Source organism: Linepithema humile, chromosome 2 (genome assembly GCF_040581485.1).
Source record: "Linepithema humile isolate Giens D197 chromosome 2, Lhum_UNIL_v1.0, whole genome shotgun sequence".
Taxonomy (NCBI): Eukaryota; Metazoa; Arthropoda; class Insecta; order Hymenoptera; family Formicidae; genus Linepithema; species Linepithema humile.
Genome location: NC_090129.1, coordinates 5,711,577 through 5,725,561, shown reverse-complemented (window position 1 = coordinate 5,725,561; position 13,985 = coordinate 5,711,577). Strand labels below are relative to the sequence as shown.

Sequence of the window (13,985 nt, the reverse complement as noted above, 5' to 3'; positions counted from 1 at the left end):
AATACTAAAATAACTGTGAAGAGATAATGCCAAAACCGAACTTGACCAAAGCTGAAAAATGTTCGTGCTGAATGCCACGATGCCAAAAATTAAAATTTCGAGCGAAAATTTTCAATATCGCTCGCATTAATCAAACCATAGAAGCAGTAGGAACAAAGAACAGTAGATTCATTCATCACGATGAATTTTAATTATGGCGAAGGTTTTTGCGAGATTGTGTACATTTCCTTCGCGTACATTTTCGAACATACTTACATATATCGCAGGGTTTAATCCAATATCCCGGGCGCATGGTACATGCAACTCGCGTCAATTACAAAGGAAGATCACATATCGAGAATTGCGGTGCGCATGTACGAGCCCGCACACCGACACGCCATCACAAGTGCCGTGTGGTAGCATGAGTGGCACTCGGAGGGTCGAGGGTCCTTTCACGATATACAGGCAGAAACCCATGGGGTTTCCCTCCGTGTATCGCGGGTTCTCTCGTTCTCTCCGACCCACCCACTTCGGGTAGCCTTTGCGAAATCCTCGAGCGAGATAGTCGACGCCCTTGTCGAGGGAGAAGCGGGAGAAGCGGAGGGTGAGGTCGGCCATATTGTCGGGGGTGTGTCCGAGGGTGTATCCTGGCCAACGGGTCTCCATGGCAACCTCGTTCTGTCCCGACCAGCCGGAAGTGAGGGCCGCTAGCGCGACGCGCTCAACCCTCCAACCGGAAGTCGCGGTAACCGGAAGTTTGGCGAAGGCGGTGGGAGCTGCACACGAGGGAGGTACGAACAAGGAACCCGAGGCGGGAGTAACCGAGGGAGGGAGAGGGCAGACGGGCCACTGTTAGCTGGCAAAAAATGAGAAAGGATCATGCGATCCCCTGTTGATATAGCTACGGCGAAACGCACCCTACCGTGACGTCGGATGATCGATGACGATGTCGGGACGTGCGAGTACGTGTACGGCGCACCCGTCACAATGTGCCGGTGTGTCCTTTGTTCCTCCTGCGCTGCGTTGATACCCGATTCGACTTAATCATAGGTTTCACGTAAGTGCGTTACATTAGGATGTATCAGATTGATACGAGCGCGCCTCGTTTGGCACATCGCGGCGCATAATGAGACGACGCGCCGCGTCGTGACGTGCCGCCGTGCCGGGAGGAAGCGATGCGTGTATTAATTTATCTGATTAAATTGCGACGGGATTTACAGGTGAGTTTTCCCGTTTCGCTGTAGGGATGTTCGGAATGTTTTTTAGCGGTTGAGGAAAAAATTCGAGTTCAACGCAAAGTACAATTCATTTCTAACATTTGAAATTTAGTAAGCATTCTCGTTAATCGTAAAATGAATCAAGCTATTACATGTTTAATGGTACAAAGTTTTGAATTTTATATTATAATAAATTTCAAAATAAAAGAGAGATTTTATCTTGCTGCGGTTTACTATAAACTATGGCATAATGTTCAGTATAAATTAAGAAAATAATTAGACTCCTAATTGCTAAAAGAATAAAAAGTGGATAAAGGCAGTGGCGAAAGAAAATAGGAGTTGCCGGACCATTATTTTCCCCTTGCGAGAAAAAGTTTTCCATCGCGCGGAACAATCGCTTACTTATAACTGGTGGTGAGAAGCCGCGGGGAAAAAAAGGGAAACTTAACGAACAAGGCAGACTAATATTTTCCAATGGCTGCTTCCGCGCGCTCTGTCGCTACTAGGTCGAGCCGCGCCGCGCCGTCGTGCGCTCAAACAGTGCATTACAATCTCGACGGAGACCATAATCCTTATTATCTTGATAGATGCGGCTTTCTCGTTAGCGGCCAATGTATTCGTTGCTCGAGCTTTACGAGCTGTAAAATAATTTAGTCGCATGTGTAGGTAGGCGCGCACTCGCGTGGTATGTACGCGCAGCGTGCGTTGCGTGCGCGACGCAGCATGTAGCGTCCCGTTATGAGCAACCAGATAGCCTGCTATAACGTTGAGTGTAAATATTTGCGCGTATCACGCGGAACACGTGCGGAAATTGCATCTCCGCGCAAGGAGATGGCGAGAATGCGTTCCGCGAGGGAGATCTCTTTGAGGGGTGACAGCTTGCGGAACGGTATTGCAGAAATGAGCGCACCTTTCCACCGAAACACACCCGGCATTGACACTTAAGCCGGTTATAAATCATCGTTAGACCACGAGTTCTCCGATATCGCAATGCGGTACCGGTAATCCGTGATTTCATGGCGTGCCTTTCCTCGCAGGCGATACGTAACTACGCCTATACGAACACCGTGAGGGTCGTGATCCGATCGGCGAAACTGCGCGATAGTCCGCGAGCGAGAATACCAATGGATGTTCCCATAATAAATAGATAGCGGATATTACGCTGTTTCAAGGAAATCTGACGCTTTTACGGCAAGATCGTTTCCTATCGTCATTATAACCCATTTCACATTTAACAGTGTTGTACGTATATCTTATCTATTTCGTACTTTTAATATTTATATTTAAGATTACATATTGTGGTCTAATGATTCCTGATTGGAATAATTGAAAGTTAAAATATACAGATGGATAAAAGAAAATAAAGTAGCGCGAAAGTAAAACAAAGAAAGAAGAAAATTAAATTTTGTGCAATTATTTCGAAATTTAAAATTTATTACAGATATATATTTGACTCTTCACAGATAAAATTAAAGAATTTTAGCATAGAAATAGCATGTTATTGAAGGGATTTATCTTGTAAATGCAGCTAATTATCAAAATTAGATTAGTTTAACTTAAGATTGCTTTTTATCACAATAAGTGGATATGAAATACATATTATGTGAATAAATTTTAACTTTTTGGCAACATTGCAGCAATACTTGCTTAAAAAGATGTTATAAAATTTACAAAGAAATTATCTAATTAATATTGCAGAGTCTTTTATATACTGGAAGAGATTTCAGGTAATGAAGCTCGGTATTCTACGATAATATTACTACAATGTCATGATATATCCCATATACAGTCGAATTTATCTTCTATAATATTGCACTTATCCAGCGATATGCGTTTACCATATTGCATGGCACAACGTTAAAAAATCAATACGATTATGCGTATCGTCACGTGTATATTACATGCGGCAGATCGTATGCATTTACATTAATCTGATACATTCAAATGCACATATGTGGAGCTTATGATTATTCCGAGTATCCACCGCAAGCCAGATAACGTAATATCGTATGCATACTGTTAGCAGCGATTGAAGCTGCACGCAATGCACAGGTTATTGTAATATTGTAGCATCTATAAATATTAGTTAAAATTTTTCAGTCTGATTTTTTCAGTATTGTCTTTGAAAAAACAAACAATCTAAATTAAAAATTAGTTTACATCTTTATCGATGACGAATAATTTCATTAAAAAATTCTGCATTTATAGCTTATTTGTATTATTCATATAAATAATAATTATTGTATCAACTAATATTATTATGTAGGATCTGATTGCAAGCCTTCCTGTTTTTTTACACGAATGTTTTGAAACAGGAAATCCTCGGCGCGTGAATCGAGGCGTGGGGTGTTGCGAAAAAGTACGGGATGGATTTTTCCGAGGTAATGCCTCATTGACTGACCACGCCCAGTCGGCCATTTTTTGCCACAATTACCGAATTCGTAATTAATTAATGTTACACCTCCCTTGCTTCGTTTGCTTCGATGGTCGATGGAAGCAAACCTTTTTTAAAAATTTAACGAACTTGCACATCGTATGCGATTTAATCTTTTTACGAATGCATGATTTTACCTGCGAACGCTGAAAATAATCTCGAGCAGATGCATACAAATTAAATTTTAGTAAATGCTCTTCGAGTAATCAGACCGGAAAGATCGATACGATTACAATAAATCGTATATGGTCGCGATGTATTATACTTATATCACGTTATATTATTTTTTCACCTTACATTTCCTGTCAACAACGTAATATCTTGATAATTTTGCAATTTTTGTAAAGAGATACTTCGTGTATTTGCAAGATGTAACATTACAAAATAATACCTATTTTGTATTTAGTTAAACTTTCAAACTTAATCACAATTAGGCAAATGATATTTTATCAATGTACATATACTGTCGACAAAGTTTAATACTATTATGTGTGAAATTTTTACAATGTCATACCTTATTCGTAGTTGCAGTATATTTCTTTAATTTGAAATTTGAAATAACTACATAAGAGTTACATCTAGTCTAATAATTCGCGTGCAAATCGATATAAATACGTAGCGTTTTAATGAACCTGCGAGTTTGATTAAACTTGAACAGAATCTTATATATTTAATTTAACTATTTAATCTACAGAAATTAATATTTTGACTATGCACGTATATATGCGTGTTTGTAAGATAAATAATCTTTTCGTAATTTGCGTAATTTGTAATTTTTGTAATTTGTTTTTCTTTATTTTCTGTTCTAGGTAAGTGTAATTCATAGTTTGAGGGCATTACTGCTGAATCAATAAACGAGATTCAAAACTCGTATATTGTGGATTCATCAAAGAAAAATTAATTGCTGGTATGTTTTTCATTTATAATTGTCTCTTACGCACATTTTATTATCTTTAATAATAAAATGACATTAGAAAGCGAGGTAATATTAGATGAGATTATTCTTGAAATGAAAAACAAAGAACATAATTAGAGGTTTTTATTTTTAATTGTCAATTTTATCTTCAAAATATTTTTATATTAATTACGAAAATGTTACTTAGCATCGTGATATTTCTGGTTCACTTGCTCAACTCGGAACAACTTACATGCGGTGACAGTAATAAAGATAAAATAGAATTATATTTATGACAATGTACGCGGTACGAATACGTGCAACGTAGACAACATTAACATTTTCTAGATTAATGAAGCAATTAAAAGCTACCGTATCGATGACATTTATCTTTGTTGGCGACTGCAGTCGGTCGTCCTGATTCTAGCTTGCAGATCACTTTGCCGTATCCAGTTGCGCGATGTAAAGAATCCTTCGAAATGGTCGGATAAAAGACGCGAATGAATCACTCAGCTCGCTTTCTGCAATCAAAATGTAAATTGAATGCTTCTGCTTTTCATCGTAGGATATCATCGCGCATGTCTCGGGCACGTGCGTTCGCAATAGTTTGTCGTGTTGAATATATCCTATGGGTAAGATAGACGATAACGTTACCTGCGACGGAAGAAATGTATCATCGCGAGTAAATCGATTTTCTGTTGTGCATTGCATTTTATTTCGCGACTTGTGCATTTTTAATCCTTTTTATAAATGTCAGGCAACAAATACGCTACGGTTAAGCTATTGTGATTCTATTACATTAAAATCAGAAATCATTATTATTATGTGTTGCAAATAAGTTTATTTATTTTGGTTTTAATTCCGAAAATATTCAAATTATCAAGATTTTTCGTTCTCTATTTTATCTATAAATTCTGTAATCAATGTGATTTTTCGGTGGAATATGTCGGAGTACTAATATGAATTATCATCGACGCGATGATAGTAGCAAATGTTAAAGTGTTACCACACACACAATGCGTGGTAATAGTATCATTGCAAATTCTTTTGCGTCTTACGTGCCATAAAACCGCTACTGGAATCAGGTCTAATGCTTATGTTGGCGCGTTCGTCTCATACACAATGTTGCTAATGTATGCGCGTAACCTTACGATCTGAAACGTATCGATCAGATTGATATGCAGCATGTTATGATACGGAGACACCCAGTATCCGGCCTAAATATTTAGCATGGCTGATATACACGCTGCAACGATCGCCATCCGCGGAATTTGTCGACCTTGGGGACTTCTCACCTCGGCTATCTCGTCACCGGGCGGCGGCGAGCGAACGCGCCAGGAGAAATTTTTCCTCGTCATTCGTCATTCGCAACGCGCCATTTTTTTGATACGCCCGCAGATAAGAATGAAACGTCGCGCTTAGGGGAATATTAACGATTTCTTACGCGGCGTAGTGTACGTACGCACAAAATTTTATTACGTACAAATTATATATCTTACAGGAAATAAACTTAGATCGAGACATAGAGGATGTTTAATACCGCTTCCGGCATTTTTGTTAGTGAATTATTCATTTATTTCCTTCAACTGTAAATGCTATAAAATCGTGGAATTGTGATAATAAAACACGAGGAATGTATTTATCATAATTGATCAATGAATTTTTACGGGTGGAAAAAATATCCAATTTCCGATTACTTCGTACACTCCTAACTTTTACGTATGACATTGTTTCAATAAACATTACGACGCACGGGCGTGAGAATCATTTTTCTTGTCACGCAAGAGCGTGATAGCATGGGTCGTCACGGCAGTAAAGTCTAGCAGTAAGTCGGACAAATGAGCGAATCCTTCGCGCGAATTGACCGATTTACTGGTCTTGACGATTCATCATTTCTCCTGAGATGATCATCTACTCGTAGAATCGTCCAAAGGTGTCTCTAACAGGTGAACCTTGACCCCAATGATTATAACTCTCTCGCGGATACGATATACTCTTTACCGTTGCACTTTTTTTCTTATTGCTCTTTCCTTTTCTTTTTCTTTTTTTTTTTGAAATGTTTTGTGATTGTTCTGATCATGAAATATTTGACACTATATATTGATGTAAAATATGTACTTCTGTAACTAAAGTTTGATTTGATATGTAAATTTAATTCTATAAATCTAAAGCGCGTTTTTCGCTTATCAGTCGTCCAAATTTAGTGCAATGATTATAAGATTAATTTTTTGCATTTGAATCAAAGTAAAGGATAAAATCTTGACATTAAATAAGAGAATTTCAGTGATTTGTGCGGCGACTTATAAAATATAGTGTAAAATTTGCCTTCAGCAGAAAAAAATAATGTTATTTCCGAATAAGCGAAATGGAGCGTAAATATCTATCCATTCATTTGTTTGTCAGGCTTAAAGTTTATTGCGAGAACATGCTGTCCGCTTTCTTTCCGCTCGTTCCACTTTTTCTATCCGCTTCGCTCGGTATAATAAACGATCTAGTTGTAGGAAGGGAAACGCCAGCCATGGTGATATATGACAGTAGATTTATAGGTGCCGTTTCGTTTATGCGTCTGGGAGATTTTCTCATGTTACAAAAACTTGAAGACATATTATTATCCTTACAGAACTGAAGCAATGAGAATAAGCAATTGAGATGCAATCGATACGACTCAGCTTCGGCCTTTTTCGTAACAATGTACATATATAAAGTATATACAAAAAATATATTTTATTCAATTGTACCATGTTATGGTTGTGTATATTTTTGTCAACATAATAGTAAAATGAAGTATAATCAAAGCATTTTTATCAAAAAACGTATGAAACATGTAGAAATCAAATTGTCACGATACATCTACAAGCGCGAGGGCGGAGTTAGAAAAATTCTTTTAAAATTTATTTATGTATTCGATATATATTTATTCGTAATATTTTGCAGATAAAGTTTATGCAAAAGTTGCTATTATGATTATTAATATTGGTAATATGATTATTAGTAATTCATATTTTTATCAAGTTTAACTTATTCGATTCCAAGGTACTCGCGGGGGTGATTTTGAAGACGATCGAAGAAATATCGCTGCGAAAGATTAATTTCTAATTACTGCATTACTTGCATCCGCGTTTATTTTCTACTAATAGACAATACTTGTTGGCTTTCTATTTGATCTCTCTGCTGCATCTCCTTCTCGAGCGTTAAATTATGTTTATACATCTTTGAGTTTTTTTTTCTACGATTATAGTAAAGCACGCTATCCGCCGTGGATTTTCCTGCTAATTGGATTCCTCCGTGCAGGCCAATAGGTCGTACACAACCAATTTGTTCTTGGCACGTGTTTAACATGGACTCCCTTATTATTAATTAGTTTCAGCAACATCTTCATCCTACTTATATACCTTCAATTATGTGCGTACGGATCGGCGCATCGGATGACGAATTGTAGCCATAAATAACTTCATTATGCGGCGATCCCCCGCAATCGCGGCTAGAAATAATTAGCAATAAATTGTCCCACTGTCAATATAACACCTCATTTTCTCGGGATTATCGACAACGACGCGGCGCGCAGGCTTATTAAATGCAAGTTTTGCATAGAGAGACGCGAAAGGTTTCGCAGGTCAAACTACGCCTTGTCATTCGATAAACCATGCGTTGCGACGCATTTTTTTACAATTAACGCGCGAAAGATTAATGTCGATGTGATTACGCGTGGCTTTCGCTTTTCTCGCGCTTGACCGACCTAATAAGCATTAATGTTCCTGCTTAGCGCGTGAACTCTCCGACGCGATATTAAATCGCCGCGTCGCTATGAAAAAATCATTAATCCCTAATTATACATGAGTTTTATATTTGTATGCGTGCATATATTATCAATCTAAGTACAAAATATAGATTAGAGAACAGGAAAATCATACCGACCGTATTATATACCGTAGATTTCAATCCAGTATTTTTCCATCTACGATATTATAAATTTTTGTTAAATTAAGATATCGTTGTATATGAGTAAAATATCGAAATGCATATTATTTCTTTCCAAATAAACTATTGCGCGATTGGAATTATTATTGTTACTAAACGTATTTTCATATTTATAACAATACGAAAATAATTATTTTTGTATTATTATAATAATTATTTTCGTATTATTATAAATATGAAAAATTAACTCTAGACAGGATGTTATTCGCGTTCGGAGATTTAATTAAATAAATGTTCAAGATATGTTGCTTGAAATTTACACATATGTTGACAACATTAGATGCTAAAACCCATAAAAGTTTTTCTTAAGCAAACGAGTTTCCTATTTCCTGTAAACATGAAGTTTTAATCAGATTCTAGTTTGTCAATTCTAGCTGCTACAGCTATTTTATTAATGCAATTATCTGTTTTAATATCACTTATTTGCTGTCAGGTATATTGATAAGAAACTTTAATTAAGATAGATGGAATTGTACGCTGATGCTGATGAATTGAGAATAGGTTGTTGTCATCTAGTCGCAATCATAACGTAATTAAAGAGGGCAGATTATATTCCATTTTTTTTCGAAGAAAGAGATTTTATCAGAGGCCACTTTTTGAGGGTTATTTGTGATGATAACTGAAGAAATATTATTTACCGATTACTTCTTAATTCTTGTCAATTAAGAACGAGACTAATTAACAAAATTGATTAATTATAGGCAATGTCAATATATTATGTCAACGTTAAATATACGTTGTTTTTCTACATTAATGAAGCACTACCGAAATTAAAGATACAATATTTAATTATTTCAAAACGCGCACGCGCGCATAATTATTTATATATAATTATCAAGCAATTTTTATATCATACGATTTGTAAAATACGATATTACTTATTATTATCAGCAGTGATCTCTTCTCTTAATTCATACGTTTATCGCGCGAATTTTTGCGAAGTCAATTGAAATAGAATTTGATCTGAATTTATGATAAGTTGTCATTGTTAAAGCTAGCTGGACGATTTTTACTGAATTGCAATCCCTGAGTATCGCAGGAAATGGGGAACATTTTGAAATACGCGCGAGGATACACTTTATAGGAATATAGGAATATATCTTTCAGCCGAAAGCTCTTTGTGTGCGTGCATATCGCGAATCCCGCGTTACAACGTAGAGCGGTCAAGGAATAACGCTTCGAGAATTATCGTAAAACGTGAAAAGACCGCGGCCGTTTATGATATTATCCGCATCGACTGAGAAAATTACTATTGGCTGTAAACTCGCCCTGGTTCTTACGGTCCTCTTTACGATTCAATGTAGTTTCACATTGCAGTTATGTACGCGGACGTATCCCCTCCCGCGCGTATATAGTACCGTTCACGAGATTCGCCATGTCCAACTGATGTTCCACAAGACGGAAATAGAGATCCGTGCGCGCAACACAGAGATAAGAGAATCTCTTCGGGATTTGTTACAGCTAAGACCGCGACTATGTATCTCGGACGCGCCGCTGGATTTCTAATCTTTCTCTTTCGGTTAGATCGCCGACGCCGGTGAAAAGTCACCGCGAGATCTTACGGTCATCGTAGTTTCGCCTTTAGAAATTTATCAGCGAGATCAGCGAAAGCGATTGCAACAATGTCGAGAATTTCTTTAGGGCATAACTTAGGACATAACTTAGGACATAACTTATGTCAATTTAATGCGTAAGGATGGCTGAATATACAACGTTTAAAAACATTTTTCGCCGTCAACATCTGCTTTTGCTTAGTCTCTCTGTGTGTTCATCAAAACAAATTACAATAATTCGGCATGTATTGCTAATTAACATATGCAAGTAAATATAATAGCGATGTGATAGATATAACGAGAAAGAATAACATTTTGCTTTCTATAAAACATGTAAAAATATTCGCGATATATATGTCGGTCTTCTTTGTAATAGAGCCATCCCCACCGTCGCCATCAGCGTTATTGTCATTCTTATTCACGTCACTCGACGTCAGGGAAGAGCGATCCCTCAACTTGCAGAGTCTTTTACGAAATCTACGATCGCAAAATTCGTGGTTGTAGTCGTTTCGTGACTGAATCAGGAATTTTCTGGCCGCGCGTAAGCGCTGCTAAACATCTAGTTTGATTTAACTATTTTTGCCACGACAGCCGTCTATTTTCTTTCTAATTGCTTTCTAAGCTCGTCGATCTTTTTTTTCTTTCTTTTTTGTGTTTTCTCGCTCACTGTCCGCCGTGTGAGTTACCTGTTCAGACTGACGCCGTGCGATACGTGCCGTCTCTCCGTATTCGAGAATTGAACCTGATCGACGAGACAGTTCGCTATTCGTGGGGATATACAATTACGATAGACATGTATTCTCACGTAAGTACCGATATGCTTGATTTTTGTTGGTTTCAAAATTCCTTTGTTTATTGTTAAATGCACTTTGTTTAAATCACGGTAAGCGTGGTTGACAAGACGCACGATCATCAATTTGAATCGGATACAAATTCAACTATCATATATATTAATAAAAATCGGTTTAAGAAATATGTATTGGCACTCACGTTCTGATTCATAGTAAAATCCGCTTTTCAACTATCAACTCGCGTGATTGGTATCAGAGCGCAATATTCCGATAACATCTGAATAATATATTCGTGAAAAATGTGTAACAGCGTCGCGATATTCCCATTTTTTAAGTCCCCGTATAAAATACGAAACGATACTTACTGTGACAGTAATGCAAATTTATGTGGAAGTACAAAGTAGGTAGAATATTATAACGTGGAGCTTATGTATACCGAGAAAGTATATTTATTTATTCGACGATATGCTCAGGCAAATAAAATGTGATACAAAATAAGTCTTCAAAAAAGTTTAAGAGAACATGTGGGCTATACTCTTCATGGGAATATTTTCAGGATTTAGCTACGAACTCGAAGAATAAAGTACGAGAAACAAGTTCTTGGTGCGAATGTGATCGTGTGTGGCTGGTTTTTGAATAAAATCAAATTGAAATAGAATCGAAATCTATTCGCTAGTGTACGAACAATAAACGTTTCCGTCCGACGCATTATCATTACTAATTTTAACGTTGATCTTGAATTCATGAACTGCCAGTCGGATGTCTGTTCATTAATGTCTATTATGTAAAACGTTTGGGGTAAATTGATCCCGCTAACGAGTGTCTATTGTTTGCGAATTGTTATTCTTGTGCGACAATAGAGTTAATTTGATACGTTAATCTAAATTCGAAATCGATAGTTCCGAAGTTGCCAATGTACTTTGCCTTTTTTTAATATATATACATATATATAGGGTGTTCCGGACTAACTGTATCACTATATAGTTAATAGTACATTCCTGAAGTCATTTAACGAAAATCTTTATATCAAAATATCAAGGCTACAATAATTTTTAAATGAGAAATATTAAAAATTGACTAATTTGATTGTTGAAAATTCACGCACACCACATATTGATTTTTATATCATTATTATATGAAAAATAGAAATTTTAGAAATCTGCTATTAATAAGTGATACGATTAGTCTGTGAGACACCTTGTATATTTTACAATAATTTTTTACAATAATTTTTTTACAATAATTTTTAAATATATTTTTTTATTGATATTAAAATAAAATAAATTTAATTAACTTACCAGCACGATGCGCAGCAGAAGAGTTGTTGACAAGTTGAGCTGTAACATACAAAGTACCTACATCCAAATTATAGCAACAATTTCGAATAACTATTTGAGAAATAATTACGCACATTAAACTTTTACTCATTTTTTATACTAATATCTAATAAAAGAGTTATATATTTAAATCCAATAACCGTAAATATTAAAACTTGTAAATCTTTTATTCAATATTTAAAAGTTTTTATATGTGTTACATTAAATAATATCTTACGTAATATTTTGCAAATGATAGATAACAAGTGAATGATCGTTTACCCTAAAGTTGCTCCGCCGGCGTCCGATGCTCTTTCTGAGTCTTTTTCTCTTCTCAGTAACTTCCTGTTCTTCAAAACTCTCACATGCGTTCGCGATGCGAATACGAAAATCGCACGATGTCTTAAACGACACTGCCGACGCGTAACTTATCATTCGGATAAAATAAAACTCGAATATCATCGCATAGGTTATACGTTCGACACTGCCGCGTCGGTAATAAGTAATAATAGAAAGGGAGATCGAAAACTACGGAAAATAATAAGAATAGTATTATTGGGAAAAATAACGCGCCGATGCGGAACGATTTGTACGAGGTATCGCCGTGCAAACGATAAAGGTGCAAAATTGCGCCGATTCCGATTTAGGAGAACGTGGGGAGTAGGATGTAATAATATACGTATCCCAATACATAGCGCAAGAGAGAGAGAAAAAGAAAGAGAGAGAGAGAGAGAGAAAGAAGAGGAATATAGATCGTGCAGCCTAAGAATACCGAAAACAACCTCACTAAACGCCGCGAGTCGGTCTCGAAACTTAACATTAGTATATTTATCGAACATTTATCGAAATCAAGTTGAAATCGAGTTTAAATTCGATTGTGATAAGTTCGATAAATTCTCAGATCGACTCGCGACGTGTGGCGAGGTTGTTTACATTGTCACGCTTAGCCTACGCGTTCCACATTCCTCCTTCTCTCTCACATATCTCTTCTATGTCTACTCGCACGTATGTTATTGTTTTTTCTCCGCATTCTTCCAAATCGGAATTGGCACGACTTTGTCCTTGATGTCTATTGTTCGTTCATCATTCGCACGGCGGCACTTGTACGGGTAGATCGCGTTCCGTATCGACGTTTTATCTTTTTTAAAAATATTCTTATACTATTTCCTGTAGTTTTCCATATCCCCCCCCCCTCCCTTCTTCGCTCTCTCACCCTTCTCTCTCTCTCTCTCTCTCTCTCTCTCTCTCTCTTTCTTTCTTTCTTTCTCTCTTTCTCATACGTTCTCTATGTACCCGCACTGTTGTTTTTCTCCGCATTCTTCCAAATCGGAATTCTCGCAATTTTGTCCTTGATGTATTTATTGGCCCTCTATCATTCGCACGGCGGCATTTGTATAGAATAGACTGTTTCGTATCGGTGTATTATCTTCTCGAATAATACTATCCTTACTACTTCCCGTTTTCGATCTCATCCTTTTCCGTCGTTAGCTATTGCGGAGAGTGTCGAACGTGTATTCCGTGCGAATATTCGAGTTTTACTTTGTCCAAATGACAAAGTACGCGTCGGGAGTGTCGTTAAAAATACTGTGCGATTTCCATCGCGAAAATGTGCAAGTGTCTTGAAGGACTGCAAGAAGGACTGAGAGGAGGAGGAGATCCAGGAAGGGCATCGGGCGCTGGCTGAATAACTTTAAGGTAAATAATCATTTATTTGCTATTTGCAAAATATTGTACGTTATTCTCTTTCTCTCTCTCTCTCCCATCCCCACCCTTACATCATATAAAAATGCGAGAGTTAATAGATATAATAATTGTCTATACG

The 13,985-nt window shown here is 36.9% G+C and overlaps 2 protein-coding genes across 2 annotated transcripts in view; one reads left to right on the top strand and one right to left on the bottom strand.

The window, feature by feature from the left end:
• ND-13A (NADH dehydrogenase (ubiquinone) 13 kDa A subunit) overlaps window positions 1-1,005 on the bottom strand; it is a 53,126-nt gene extending 52,121 nt beyond the window's left edge. Inside the window, exon 1 of the mRNA XM_012369798.2 lies at window positions 998-1,005. The gene's annotated coding sequence lies outside the window, so the exon portion shown is untranslated. The remainder of the gene's footprint in view (window positions 1-997) is intronic.
• The window catches only part of MESR6 (misexpression suppressor of ras 6), a 528,133-nt gene that overhangs the window by 43,593 nt on the left and 470,555 nt on the right, over window positions 1-13,985 (top strand). The window lies entirely within an intron of this gene.